The 14,147-nt window shown below is 47.3% G+C and overlaps 1 long non-coding RNA gene across 1 annotated transcript in view; it reads left to right on the top strand.

Moving 5' to 3' along the window:
- Positions 1-10,235, top strand: part of LOC140430011 (uncharacterized) — a 53,231-nt gene extending 42,996 nt beyond the window's left edge. Inside the window, exons 2-3 of the long non-coding RNA XR_011949274.1 lie at positions 7,629-7,781; positions 9,915-10,235. This is a non-coding gene — a long non-coding RNA (uncharacterized lncRNA). The remainder of the gene's footprint in view (positions 1-7,628; positions 7,782-9,914) is intronic.
- Positions 10,236-14,147: the final 3,912 nt, after the last annotated feature.

Here is a 14,147-nt window from a genome sequence, read left to right as displayed (position 1 = left end):
AATGAATAAAACATAACCCATGGATGTTTCATGAATTACTGAAGACAAACAGATGCCTAATATTCAGAACTTGAGATGCTGATTGAATCCAGATTTACTGGATTTAAATATTGGGCTTTTCTCAATAAGAAATAACCGATATACATACTTTTCATCTTGGCCTACGATTGCCTACACAGTATTAGAGGATAATTAGATAACCTAAATGGTTGTCAGCTCTGTAACCAATGCAAAAGCAAAATACTGCAGATGCTGGAAATCTGAAATAAAAACAGAATATGCCAGAAATACCCCATTCCTCCCTGATACCAATTCATTGACACTATGGTATAGGTTTTCAAGGTGCAGAAGTGATGTGCTGTAGACAAAGAACTTTATTTAGCCTGATTTGATTTGATTGCAACCTCCTGTATTGCATAAAATGCAGCGACAAGAGGAAAGAAAATCTACCTTATCATTATCTTGCAAAATCATATTTTAATGAAACAATTACTGTACCAGTATATTTCAAAATGATCCCACCTTCATTGGCTCCCTAAATAACAAATTGCTGTTTTACATGACACAAACATAATTTGACTGTCACAGACAATAAACAACGTATTAAAACTGCAGCCTGCAGAACAGTAGCGAGTACCTGAAATCTGGACATCTTGAGCAATCAATAGAGGTAATTATACATAGTGCAATGATATCTATTACTTGCATAATTTGGATAAATTATGATTGGTCTATATATATGCCTATTTCAACTACAGTAAATTTGACATGACTCATACTTGGATGAGAACATTTCAGGTATACACTGAAAAGCCCCAGTCTTGAAGTAAATTATTTTCTTCCAATATAACCACTCCTGTCATAAAGAATTACATTTCAGATTTAGTGATGTTAGATGTCAATTGTAATTTGGTGATGGGCAGTTTATTGGGACCTACAACTTAGGTTGGAGACTGCCATATCATTAAAAACCAGTGATCCTTCACTGATGACATAATTTGACTGGCAGAAAAAAGAGTGGAAAGCTGCTTGCTTCCACCTTCACATAGGCTGCTGCATGTCAGAGATGAATTTGGCTTAAAATTAGAAGTGCAGCTTAGTGGAGTGTCAGCAGTGATTTCTCCGTTCTCCACTTTAAAGCCGAGGAGAAATTTCTCCCTAGTAATTTCACCTCATTTCACACCTATTTGACATTTTTCATGGGCTGTACTGCCTGACTTGCAAACTCTTGACATTTTTTTGTCCCCCAGCCAAGGTGGCCTTGTACTGTGTTGCTATATTTGTTGTCATAGTTGATTCTATTGATATGCATTCTGTGCTGTTTTGGGGTCATAATAAAGATGCCACAGACCACTCAAACTGCAGAGGCATCCAACTAAAATGGCATTTATTTTGCATTTCATCAACGGCAGAGAACTGTTTTCTTTCAAACTGCTTTACAGCATTTCCTCTAAGTGAACCTTGTCCCCTATGATCCAGAAACTGTACTTTATATGTAATCTGTTCCTGCAGTGCTGCGTGACCCAAGAATTAACAGTTAGCATAGGAACAGGAGCAGGCTATATGCCCCTAAAGCCTATTCCACCATTCAGTTAGATCTTGGCATCTGTAATTGTACCTTAAATGATCTGTAGGTCAATTCCATTTACCCACCTTTGCCCTACATCTCTGGTTACCCTTATCCCAGAAAAAGTATATTCATTGCCGTCTTGACAATTTGAAATGGCCATACAACCGCAGCATTTTGTGGGGGACGTTCTATGATTTCAACTGCCCTTTGCATAAAAATATGATTCCTGATTTTATTACTATAAAACCTAACTCTAAATGTAAGATTTTACCCTCTTTTCTCTGGGTTCTTTCACCCAAGGATTTCTCTTCATCAACCCTATCTTTATAATTTAAAATACCTTGGATAGGTCATTCCTCAACCTCCCAAATTCAAAAGAGTTCAAATGTAATCTAACCAAAAATAATTTAACCCTTTCAGCTGTGGCATCGTTCTGGTGAATCTGCGCTGTCGGCCAATATTCTTTTCCTGATGTTTGGTGCCCAAGCCTTAACGCGATACTCCAGATGACATCGGACCAAAGCTCCATGACCGGGATTCCCCCCAACCGGCGGGAGGGCCGTACCGGCGCCAAAGAGCGGCGTGAACACTCCGGCGTCGGGCCGCCCGGAAGTTGCGGAATCCTCCGCACATCCGGGAGCTAGGCCGGCGCTGGAGTGGTTGGTGCCGCGCCAACCGGTGCCGAAGGGCCTCCGCCGGACAGCGTGAGTTGGTGCATGCGCGGGAGTGCCAGCATATTCTGACACATGCGCGGAACTGCTGCGGTGATTCCTGCGCATGCGCAGGGGGATTCTTCTCCGCACCGGCCATGGCAGAGCTTTACAGAGCCCGGCGTGGAGGGAAAGAGTGCCCCCACAGCACAGGCCCGCCCGCAGATCGGTGGGCCCCGATTGCAGGCCAGGTCACCATGGGGGCCCCCCCCAGGGGCCGGATCCCCCCGCGCCCCCTGAGGACTCTGCTAGCCACCCTCAAAGCCAGGTCTCGCCGGTATGGACTTGTCTAATCCACGCCGGCAGGACTGGCCGAAAATGGACAGCCGCTCGGCCCATCGGGGCCCAGAGAATCACCGGGAGGCCCCTGCCAGCGGCCCGTGACCGTGCGACGTGATCCCCGCCCCCGCCAAAAAAAGGCGCCGGAGAATTCGGCAGCCGGCGTCGGAGCGGCGGGGCGGGATTTACGCCGCCCCCGGCGATTCTCCGACCTGGCGGGGGGGTCGGAGAATCCCGTCCCATGTAACCAAAACATAATTTTATCAAATATGTATTCCCATGCGTTTGAGATAAACAAAAGCAAAATAGTGTGGATACTGGTAAACTGAGACAAAGTCAGAAAATGATGTAAGCATTCAGCACATTTGGCAAAGTCCATGGAAAGAGCAACAGTGGTACTGTTTCAGAGTGATGAAACACTAACACTGTTTCACCCTCCACTAATGATGCCTGACCCTTTCAGGTAATGATTGGAATTTGTTAGTATCTGTGATCTGTATACATGGACATTGCTATCTGTATCTCCACTCAAATAACACCTACATCAGGTCAAAATCCACTTTTAAATACAGTTAGCAGACCCAGGAGTACTTGTTTCATATAGAGATGTCTTGGATACTCCGCTTTGAGAAAGAGATATCCTTCAGGAACCAGCTTGCAGACTTTTGCCTACCTCAAACTACTGTTTAACCTGCCAACTTTTGAGAAATTGCTCCTGTTCCGTTCACAGACAAATCTTTAACTCACTGTTTTGAGGGAAACTGCTCCTGTTCACAGGCAGATCAAATCTCATTTTTCAGAGAAGCTGCTTGGCTGTCTACAATCCAATCTAAAACTGAATTTCAAAACTAAAAACTCAACACCTGACTTCTTCAACCCATGGCTCCTCCCATGAACTATATCATCTCCCTATGTTAAACACAATGGGCATGATCGAATGGCATCCTGAGGCTCAGGAACAAACGTCTACACCTTGGAGACCTTGCCATGGCGCCGTCTAGGATTGGTCCAGACAAATGTGGGCTAGATGTTATGGCACCTACAGGGGTCTCCGAGGCCATCGGAGACCCGCGGGTGATCAGGCTCTTGGCAGGCTAGTGCAAAGAACAAAGAAAAGTACAGCACAGGAACAGGCTCTTCGGCCCTCTAAGCCTGCGCTGACCATGCTGTCCGTCTAAACTAAAATCTTCTACACTTCTGGGGTCCGTATCCATCTATTCCTATTCTATTCATGTACTCTGACACTTCCTCTTCCATGTAGGAACCTTGGCACTGCCAGCCTGGCACCTTGGCACTGCCACCTGGGCACCTAGGCAGTGCCACCCTAACACTGTCAGGGTGCCTAGGTAGCACTGCTTGCCTGGAAGGATCACTTCCAGGGTGCGAGGCTGGCAGTGCCAATGTGTCTGGGTTCCAGGTTGCCCATGCCAGGGTTTGAGCCCAGGCTGCCCTGCCCTTATGAGGTGGGGTGAGGAGGGGTTCAAGGAGCCCCTAACATGTAAGTTGGGGCATTGGAAGGTTCAGAGGTTATGGTGGGATGCTGAGGGGGGTTGAGATCAGGGCTCATTAATGCAGGAAATGAAGGTAAGTGTGGCCACGGCAGGGCGTTCCTCACCGAGGCCAAAACTAACAGAGTCCCGTTTGATAGCGGGGCCGTTCTCAGTGCTACAGGCACCGAGGCTAAACACGCCTAATACAGGACTCTATTTCCCGTTAAATCACACCCTATGTCTCTGATTATCTACTCCCCAGGGAACCCTCTTTATATAAACAAAATTCCATCAGCCCACTTCTACGGTGCTTGAATTGTAGCTCTGTCTCCAAATATCCTGCTGCCATTAAAACCAAGATTTTAAAAACATAACTGCAGCAGTCAGACACACACTAACCCAGGTGTTTTAACCCTTGCTGCACCAAATAAATATACTGTGTTATCTAAAATTCTGACATTCATCACATTATGTTCAGTCTCTTTCATGACATTGCCTCTCCCTTATTTTGCAAACTCCTTCAATCTACCACCCTTTCTGAAAATCTGTAGCTGTCCAATTCTCTTATACATCTCCAACTTTGTGGATGTAACTGCATGTGACCTACTGGGTGGAAACGCTTATCTTCCACATTCTCCTCGCAGAGTATGAGCTCCCCCATTAAGGGTGGGGAAACTCTAATTAACCAATGTATAAAAGGTTAGCCAGTAAGGCACCGACCAGAAAGAGACCCAGTAGGGATCTACTGGGAACTGTGTACGGCATTGTAAATTAATCTAGTTCTTTATTTTAATTGGTGTGGACTCCCCATGTCCTTATTACACAGGACACATTAGTGGCTAGGCTTTCAATTTTCTAGGCCCTTCACTCCAGTATTTCCCCCAAAAACCTCAACCACCTCTCACTCCTACTTTAAGACACTTCTTAAAACCTATTTCATGAGTCACCTGTCCTTCTGTGTCTCAATGTCAATTTTTCTCTGATTATACTTCTGAGACATTTTTCAATGTAAATGTAATTCGGTGTTTTTGTTCAATCCCACTCCAGAGATTTGAGCATATAATCCAGGTTAACATTTCAGGATAACACGTAAAACCAAGGTCTGAGATGTGTCCTTTGGGTGAATGTAAACCAGGGAAATTCTTCTACTGTCTTGGCCACTATTTATATCTCAACCAACATCAGTAAAATGTCTCATTGTTGTTTTGTGTTCAAATTGGCTTCCCCCTCTAATCTTTGTTACTAAGGTGACGACACTTTAAAACAAGCATTTAGTTTGTATAGCGCTTTGGGATATCCTGAGACGATGAACAATATTTTATGTCTGAAGTTTTCATGTGCAAACAAAGTTATACAATGCTCTCATCCAAGTCATAAATATGGAAAGTGAAAAACTGAGGTCATTGCATTGTGGAAGCACCACATCACCTTTCACCAATCAGAGGATGTTACCCTTAGCACTATTCTCTGTCTCCAACATTGCAACTAATTATTGCGTCCTGTCACAAGGTTAGTTCCAATTCAACATTTTCTCATTCTGGTAGATGAAAAATTGAATAGGGTGCACTGGCAGTGCTCCTTATTTTTTGTTGATTTAATCATCAAAAAACAGGAACTTCAATACTTACTCAGTGTTCTGACTTTAACATGGATATTGATATTGGAACCAACTGTTTTGGAAAAGTTCCCAATGCTATCTTTCATATGCCAAATCGAAAATGGATTTAAGCTTTCCAAAAACATTGGAGGGATGTCATTGCAGGTTTCTCAAATAGATGCCGGAATCTTCTGCCCTGGAGTCTCGGTTCGGTGGTGGGCGCAAAAGTGATTTCCGCTGGAAGTGCTGGATGGGTGACCACGTGTGAATTGTGATATTCAGTTCCTTATTTATGCAGCCACAAGGAGCTTACCAAACGCTGTGGCAGGGCGGGTAGGAAGTTGCCGAACCCCCGTTACCTCATGGGGTTGAAGGACCAGGCGTTATATTTAATAGGAATCCGAACAATCATTCAATCACCAAAGGTCAGGAATTTCAGTCTGGTTGTCCTTGAAGATTCTATCAATGAGAGTGTCCCTGAGCAGAGACTGTGTAGTCCCATATTTCAGCAAAGCCCCTGAAGATTCTCCTCTAGGCCATCTAGGAAAGGCAGAAGATGCTGATTCCCAGGGGTGGCAACAGGAGGTCATCCTATCTGACCATGGCAGGCTGTATGGAGGGCAAAGTGGAGCTTAGCATCCATGGGGACCTCCAAAGAAATGCCCAGTATGATCTGCTGCACTCCACCAGGGTAAATAATCATTAGAGCATCAGGCAGTCTAAATCGGCGAGTGCACAAGGATGTCACACAGGAGTTTGGGTTGCAGGACTCAGCAGATGAGACATGTACACGGAATATGTGCCAGTCACACCTTCAATCTTCTCTCAGTTGCAGGATATCCTGCTTGGTATTAAACTTACTGGGGAAGGTCAGCAGCTGCCATAGGCATTCATACTCCTGACTACTCATACAACTATTGGATGACAATCTGTCTTTCTGTAGGACAACAATGCCTATGATTGGCGGTATTTTCCAGTAATTTTTCAGTGTCAGGCCATGTCTGCAAACTGATGTGTGCTTCTCCAGATGCTCAGCTGCGTTTTCAGACCAGATCTTGAGCCACTCCAAGAAGAAAAATTGGGCAGCGTGGTTTATGCTATCAGTCTGGCAGGGCGGGGCATGAGAGTGCCAGCAAGGTCGGTTCCACAGAGGTTGAGCACCATCATTAAAGGAAGACCCAATCAGGACAGACATGAGATTCCCCCCAGCCCCCCTGCCACAACCACAAAATATCGGGAGCTCTCCCCTTCCCTTCATTGCACAATTATCGGGGGCTCTCCTGCCCCATACCCCCAATAACCACTGCACCAGTATCACTGCCGCACCCCCTTCAATTCCCACTCCCCCCTCAATGCAAGCCTCCCTCAATGCTAGGTCCCCCTCCCTCCAATGTCCATTCCTCCCCCAATGCTAGGTTCCCCTCCTCAATGCCCATTCAATGCTCACTCCCAACTCTCAATGAAAGGTCCCTCCATCAGTACAAGTTCCCCCCCACCACTCAATGCCCATTTCCCCCTTCATGCCAGATTCCCGCATTCACCTACACGTTCCCCGCCAAGCCACACTACATCCTGACTCAGAAATATATCGCCGTATTTTTACTGTCGCTGTGTCGAAATCCTGTAACTCTCTCCCTAATTGCACTGTGGGTGTACCAACACCACATGGACAGTAGGGTTTAAGAAAGCAGTCCACCGCTACCTTCTCAAGGGCAATTAGGAATGGTCAATAAATGCTGACCATCATCAGTGATGCCCACATTGCATGAATAAATTTTAAAAACCCTGTATGAGGAGTAGGCCACCTAGATGGCCAAGGAGAAGCAGGGCAGTGCATGTGGAGGGCAAGATAAGACTTGCCCAAGAAACCAGTGAGGATGTTTCCAGTCTGCAGTTGTCAGCTATGCCCATAATGTAATACATTGGTTTTAATTAAGGAGCCTGCTAAGTCAATCATGGCATATTTCTTTTCTCTGTTCCAGATACCAGCAAGAAAAGGGGAAGGTCAACAAGGGAGACCAGCTGCAGAACCAGTCTTTACCCGACCTTAGAGAGAGAATGACTCAGAAGCATCAGTGGATGCATCATCACGATGCTCACCTGAACTCTCCACCAGCACAATTACAGTTACCTTGGTGGGTCGGCGTTCTAGATTAGATTTAGGGCCATAATCTAGTAAGCACATCACTAACACGGATCCACAGCTGATGGAGGATGTGAGGGCCTGGGCCTCTGACACTCAGAGGACTGTTGCCACTGCTTAGCCCCATGCAAATGATGAACCTCTGGACTCAGTGCTAAGACACATGTTGGAGATGCAGAAACAGGCAGGGGAACAACTGGTGGAGATGCCAGCGGCCATATGTAGACTGCATTTAAAGCTGGAGTTTCCATCCACAGTCTGTCTGCTGTCGTAGCTCCAACATGCAAACACTTAACTGCCTCCATGAAAATTATGGCAGCCACCTCGGAGACTTAGGTCCAACAGAACACACAATATGGCTGCTGGATATATGCTAGAGCCATGTGTGCAGTTTGCGGCAGGTGCTAGGCAAATGGCAGATAGAGTACCTTGAGTTTCCAGGAGTCAGGGGGATGCCATTGAGCACCCACAATGCGGAGGAGTGCCAACTAGGCACCCCATGGGCTTCAGCCCAGGACATTTCAAGGGATTCCTGCCACTCAGAATCCCCTCTGCCTGAGACCACGGGCTGGATTCACCGTTTTTGAGCCTAAGTGTGGAGGATCTGTGGCATTTTACGTCAAAAGCATTGGCTCCGCCCCCTCAACGATCCTATGACTAGTGAGGGGCTAACAGCCACGCCGCGTAAAACTTCCGGATCCCACGATAAAAATGACTGGAGAATGGCTGGGTCCATGGCTTCTCATGCGCATGGCGACGACCTGCAGTGGTCATGCCATATAACATGACGCCTGCCGTGCGTGGACCCGACCTACTAGATAGTGTCCCCCTGGCCACCCCCTGGCCACCCATTGGCTACCCCCCACCAATCCCCCAGCCCTCGCGGAAGCCCCCACCCCGGCCAGCAGCACGAATCCCAGCCGAGTGTGGCAGCGCTGGACACAGTCCGCAGGCACCATGCTGGGTTCCCAACGGCTGAGACCACACGTGTCCTGCACGGTTGGGAACTCGGCCCATTGGGGGTGGAGCATTTGGGGAGGGGCTTCAGGTGACGCGCTAAGGTCATCCCAATGGCATGCGGCATGCGACGTGATGACACCATTTCAGAGGGGGTGGAGCAACAAAACCTGTATCAAACAGGCGCCGCCCCCGATTTCGGTGTCAAAAGGGATTCTCTGCCCAATCGCCGATTACAAAATCGGCATCGGGGAATGGTGAATCCATCCATAGTCTCTCCAGCAGGTCAGACCAAAGAGGGTGCACCTGCATCTGAGCAGGAGACCCTGAGCAGGCCAGGGCCCATTAGGTCTTGGGCCTGCAGTTATCACAGTCAACAGCACATAGCAGTCAGCAGGCTGTCTTCACCTGAACTGTGGATGTTAAGGCTGCACCTGGAAGTAACGGTAGGCAAAAAAGATGAAGAAATATTGAAGACAAACAGGTGGCACGACTGTACAACCAACGTATGTCCTTTTGGCACTTGTAAATATATGTCCACTTGCATTGTTTGGAAGTTTCCTGGATTCTATCTTTCTGTTAGTTGTTAGTTGCTTCAATGGTAATGGACATTCAACGGTCTGGAACATGAGTCCCGATCAGAGTCCAATAATGAATTCTTGTAGATTCACTTCTCTCACTTTATCAACATAGTTATTACTCAATAATACTAGTAATGGAAATCATTGGTGAGTGTACTGTCTGGCTTGGCCATGTATTATGCAAGCTTGAAGCTCAGCATCTTCTGACTTCTAAAAATATGCTCAGTGAGATTATTACTGCTGTTGCCCTGATATGCCACAAGTAGTCAAAGGGAGTTAAAACTATTATGTTATTTTTAATTAATTCTTGGAATGTGGGCGTCGCTGGATGGGCCAGAATCGTCCCTTGAAGGGGCAGTGAAGGGTCACATGTAGGCCAGACCAGTTAAGGATGGCAGATTTCCAGTTTGTGCAGGGGGTCGGGGCTGAGGACGTTGGTTTCAAGATGGCGCCGGAGCATGGCGACTCTCTGCGAGTTCTCTCCCCCTGTCCCTTTTCTTTTATCTCCTATGAGCGTTCTGACCTACTAAAACTATCTTCCTCTTCTTATATAATTACTAACAATATTCTTCTATGTTTTCTTACAGATTTGAGGATCCTTCGAACCTTGAGGACCGGACTAGGTGCCGCACAGTAACCAATCACTGTTTGTCGATGTACCATTTGTCAATGGTCTCTGTTGATTATTCTTTTGTCTACGATGCACGTACTGTGTACGTTCCCTCGGCCGCAGAAAAATACTTTTCACTGTACTTCGGTACATGTGACAATAAATCAAATCAATCAATCAATCAACAGCGCCGCTCCCGATGGCTTCGGGGAGTCCGGTGGTAGTGGTGACGTTGAAGATCTGGAGGCAGTTGCGTGGGGTCAAGGGAAATGCCGATTCGGGGGAATCAGAGATCAGAGCCAGGGAAGTGGGATGGGAATTTTCGGAGATGGGAGGAGAGGGGAGTTAGGACATTAAAGGATTTGCTTCTGTGGGGCCGGTTGCGGGACTGGAGGAGCTGGGGGTGAAAAATGGGTTAGGGCAGGATGAGATGTTTAGGTATATGCAGGTCCAGGATTTCACCAGGAAGGAGGTACAGAGCTTTCCGGTGGTGCCAACCCCCACACTGTTGGAAGAGGTACTGACGACAGGGAGAATGGAGAAGGGGGTGGTGTCAGCGATTTATGGGGTGATTCTGGGAGAGGATGGAGGGGATTAAGACAAAGTGGGAGGAGGAGTTGGGGGAGGGCATGAGGAGGGGTTGTGGTGTGAGGTGCTCTGGAGGATGAATGCTTCAACTTTGTGCACTAGGTTGGTTTGATACAGTTGAAGGTGATGTATAGAGTGCACCTCACAAAGATGAGGATGAGCCGACTATTTGAAGGGGTGGAGGATATTTGTGAACGCTGTGGGGAGGGGCCCCACAAACCACGTTCATATGTTTTGGTCCTGTCCAGAACTGGAGGGGTATTGGTGGGAGGTATGCAGGGTAATCTTGAAGTTGGTGCACGTGAAACTCGAACCAGATCCCCTAGAAGCCATATTTGGGGTGTCGGATCAGCGGGGGTTGGAAGCCTTCACCTCGTTGATCACCCGAAGGCAGGTCCTGCTGGGGTGGAGATCAGTTTCTCCACCCTGTGCCCTGGCATGGTGGGGAATCTGCTGGAGTTCTTAACACTTGAGAAAGTGAAGATCGAGTCGAGGGGAAGGATGGAAGGGTTCTACAATTCATGGGTTGTGTTTATTATTCATTTTCAAGAATTGGATGACATCGAACATTATGGGGTGGGTTGGGAGGCGTTTGTGAAAAAGGAGGAGAATAAAAATATATTTTTTAAAAGGATAGCAGGTTTCCTTCGCTAAAGGATATTGGTGAACCAGATGGGTATTACACAATCGACAATGGTGTGAAGGTGACCTGAGTGCTTCCCTGTCGAGGTTAGATTTGATAAGTCTTCCAAGTTGCCATAGAAACGTACTTTGTGAGGTCATGGATAAAAATCACAATTCTATATCCAAGGACTCGAAATCACGGAAGAACAGAGTGCTACTCAAGTTCATTTGGTGCCAGGACCTAGCATAGTTTAGTGCATGAAAAGGCTCAAACAACCATCAGGGCAAGTGTAAGGTAGTGCAATTTAATTTGGTTACAATAAATCAAGGTACATTAGAGCAAAGTAGATGTCTGTAATCAAATAGGAGCTGGAGACTTCCAGCCAGCAGAGGATAGAAACCCAAACTGTAAAGAAAATGTCTTGGCTGTTGACTCTGCCTGGAATTTGTTAGCTTTCAGATTGTTATGGGCCAGTCTACCATGTCATGCCCCTGATATGGCCTCTGCATGTGGCTTGGCAACATCTTGGTCCTTGTCAGCGCAACGCCTTCCTGTACTGGCCTCACCGAACAGACGCCGGAATGTGGTGACTAGGGGCTTTTCACGGTAACTTCATTGAAGCCTACTTGTGGCAATAAGAGATTATTATTATTATTATCCTCATCGGCGAAGGAGACATCTCACTCCTCCATGTCTCCCTCAGCCAAGCCATCCCATTTACAGCATGGGGTGGTGCAGGGCACAGCAGACAGCGATTATCTGGGACACTCTGGTGAATACTGGAGAGCCCTACCTGTGCGGTCCAAACTGGACCTCATCTTTAGGAGACCTGGTGCTTGCATAGTCATGGACATGATCGTGTCATATGTGGCATTGTGCATCTCCTCAGAAGCACTCTGCAGAAGGCAAGCTGGTGTCAATCAGCTTGGTCTTTTGCAGGTATCCCTTGTCCCCAAGGAACCAGCTAGGCAATCGCTGAGGTCCTTCAAAAACTTGTGGTACCTGGAAATGTTTCAAAATGTACATGTTGTGAGCACTCCCTGGAACCAAACACAAAGATTCAGGATTTGGCTTCTGTGACCACATTTCAGCTGCACGTTCAAAGAATGGAAAATGTTCCTATTGATGAATGTGACTGGCTACTGCCAGAGGGCTCTCAAGGCCACATGTATGCAGTCAATAGTCCATTCGCTTGCGGGACACTTGAGATTGGGACACAACCCAATTCTCTTTCTGCCTGGTTTTCGGGATTCGGTCAGAATTGGACACATTTCTCTCAAGATGAGGGCATCTGTCACCTCCCAGATGCACTGGTGTGGTTCTGAATGAGAGATTCCGCACAGGTCCCTATTGGAGCCCTGGAAGGGGCCACTGGCAAAGAGATTTAAGGCAGCGGTGATCTTCAATGCTACGGGCATGGGATTTCCTCCAAGTTCTTGTGGCTGCAGGCCATTGTGGAGAACCTGGCAGATGTGTGACCACATTCTGGGACATTCCAGGGTGCCCCCTGCATTGCCTTTTGCTCATTTGCAGATGGCTGCAGTGAGATACCTCCGTGGCCAGGCCAGTGCTCGCCCTTGCAGTGGACCCTGGTCACCAGTATCCTGACTTTCGTGAGGCTCTGCTGCCCTTTGCTGCTTTGGCCATTCCGCCTCCTGGCCATGTACCAACCAGCGCCAACTACTTCTCATCTGGATGAGAACAGGTAGAAGAGCAGGATTGCCTGGAGCCTGCATCATCTAGGCCTCTGTGGATCTGTGAACAACTTGCAGTAATAAATCTTATTCTTTACATGTTTGCCTCCATCTCAGGGGCACCATGCAGCACCAAGGTTTGCACCTGGCTTCCACCTAGACACAGAATTTCCACCCCCACCCCTTCCAGGTGAACAATATGCTGGAGGACCAGATTTTCTTTCCCTTCATACTTGACAGAGCATGGGGATATTGTTCTTTGATGTCAGTCATATATGAATATCCTCCCTCCGACACTTTTCAGTTTGCTTCCATCTATAGAGAGAACATTGCCTTGGCAGCATAGAAAGATGTACCACATGACCCCTTGGTAGCCATGACCATTCACCCAGGAGGATAGATGTTTGTAGTCAGGGGTTTTCTGCCCTTCATCAACCATGCCTTTTGTGGGCATTCACTGCCCTCCCTTCTTTTATCCTTGCCTCTGACAGCAGTAGTTGGCAAACCACACGGCATGAACAGCATCTCCAGATCTTGCTGGGACCTCAATGTTATGAGACCCAAGAGTCAGGAAGAATCCTGCTGCTGTGCGCTTCACCATAGAGAGAACACAACTTAGGATGGTTCACATCCAATTCCCTCATGAATATTAAGGTGTCCCTTTATTAGGCTAGCTCTGCTGATCTTGAATTCCACCCACCCAAAAAGATCTTCCTCCCACTTCGAGGTATCACAGTTTTACATCTACAGCATTACATTGGTGAAAATCGCAAAATAATGCATGCTATATATGAGCCTTGTCAATTTTCTCCCCTCCCTCTGTTACCCACCAACTTCCCCCTAACCCCTTTGATATCCTCAATGTGGCCATTTCTGTCCCCTCTGTCATCTTGAACCTCTCCCCATCTGGACCTACACCTGTTACCATCCCCTTGCCCACACTGATCCCTCCCCAGTTACCCGAGCTACCTGTTTCATCTATTTCCGTGCCATCGCCCCCTCCCCCCGCCCCAGTGAAACATTCAGGCACCCGACTATCACGCTAGGCTTGCCACAGTAACGCATCCCACTATCTCACTCTCTCCTCTCACTGTGACTGTTCCCTCTGCTAACCAGTACTCCCAGTTCAAAACCTAGGACCTCACCATCGACAAAACCAACCCTCTGGGATGATCTGTATACCACCATCCCTACCTAGAAACACCCTCCCCCACCCAACCACAGGACACATAGACCCAACAAGAAAGGCCCTTCCTTCCATCCCACATCGCTGCAGCCCGTATTACCTTGCTGCCTCCCTTCC

This window comes from Scyliorhinus torazame, chromosome 9 (genome assembly GCF_047496885.1).
Source record: "Scyliorhinus torazame isolate Kashiwa2021f chromosome 9, sScyTor2.1, whole genome shotgun sequence".
Lineage (NCBI taxonomy): Eukaryota > Metazoa > Chordata > Chondrichthyes > Carcharhiniformes > Scyliorhinidae > Scyliorhinus > Scyliorhinus torazame.
This window is presented reverse-complemented; position numbering and strand designations above follow the sequence as displayed.